Source organism: Arachis duranensis, chromosome 4, assembly GCF_000817695.3.
Source record: "Arachis duranensis cultivar V14167 chromosome 4, aradu.V14167.gnm2.J7QH, whole genome shotgun sequence".
NCBI classification, from domain to species: domain Eukaryota; kingdom Viridiplantae; phylum Streptophyta; class Magnoliopsida; order Fabales; family Fabaceae; genus Arachis; species Arachis duranensis.
This window is the reverse complement of record NC_029775.3, coordinates 99,269,493-99,270,614: the sequence shown is the minus strand read 5'-3', so window position 1 is coordinate 99,270,614 and position 1,122 is coordinate 99,269,493. Positions and strand designations below refer to the sequence as shown.

General features: G+C 41.8%; 1 protein-coding gene across 1 annotated transcript in view; it reads left to right on the top strand.

Moving 5' to 3' along the window:
• LOC107485174 (uncharacterized) overlaps positions 1–1,122 on the top strand; it is an 11,033-nt gene that overhangs the window by 1,664 nt on the left and 8,247 nt on the right. The gene's annotated exons all lie outside the window — the stretch shown is intronic.

Here is a 1,122-nt window from a genome sequence, read left to right as displayed (position 1 = left end):
CTATATCCCATCCTCTCAGTGAAAATGGTCCAAATGCTCTGTCACAGCACGGCTAATCATCTGTCGGTTCTCAATCAGGTTAGAGTAGAATCCCTTGATTCTTTTGCGTTTGTCATCACGCCCAGCCTTCAGAAGTTTGAAGCTCGTCACAGTCATTCAATACTGGAATCCTACTCGGAATACCACAGGCAAGGTTAGACTTTCCAGATCCTCATGAATTCCGCCATCTATCTAGCTTATACCACGAAGATTCTGTTGGGGAATCTAAGAGATATGCGCCCGACCTAAAGTAGAACGGAAGTGGTTGTCAGTCACGCACGTTCATAGGTGAGAATGATGATGAGTGTCACGGATCATCACATTCATCAAGGTGTTGTGCAATGTATATCTTGGAATAAGAATAAAAGATAATTGAATAAAAAGTAATAGTAATTGTATTGAAACTTGAGGTACAGCAAAGCTCCACACCCTTAATCTATGGTGTGCAGAAACTCCACTGTTGAAAATACATAAGTGAAAGGTTTAGGCATGGCCGAATGACCAGCCCCCTGAAACGTGCTCAATAGCCTCCTAAGATGAAGAATAAAACAAAACTGAGACTAAAGATGAAACGTGGTCAAAAGACGACTAATACACTAGTAAAAAGTCTTATTTATACTAAACTAGCTACTAGGGTTTACATGAGTAAGTAATTGATGCATAAATCCACTTTCGGGGCCCACTTGGTGCATGTTTGGGCTGAGCTTGATCTATCCACGAGCTGAGGCTTTTCTTGGAGTTTAACGCCAAGTTATAACGTGTTTTGGGCGTTCAACTCCGGATCATGACGTGTTTCTGGCGTTTAACTCCAGACAGCAGCATGTACTTGGCGTTCAACGCCAAGTTACGTCCTCAATTCCCGAATAAAGTATGGATTATTATATATTTCTGGAAAGCTCTGGATGTCTAATTTCCAACGCCGTTGAGAGCGCGCCATTTGGAGTTCTATAGCTCTAGAAAATCTATTTCGAGTGCAGGGAGGTCAGATTCCAACAGCATCAGCAGTCCTTTTGTTAGCCTTTTTCAGAGTTTTGCTCAAGTCCCTCAATTTCAGCCAGAAATTACCTGAAATCACAGAAAAAT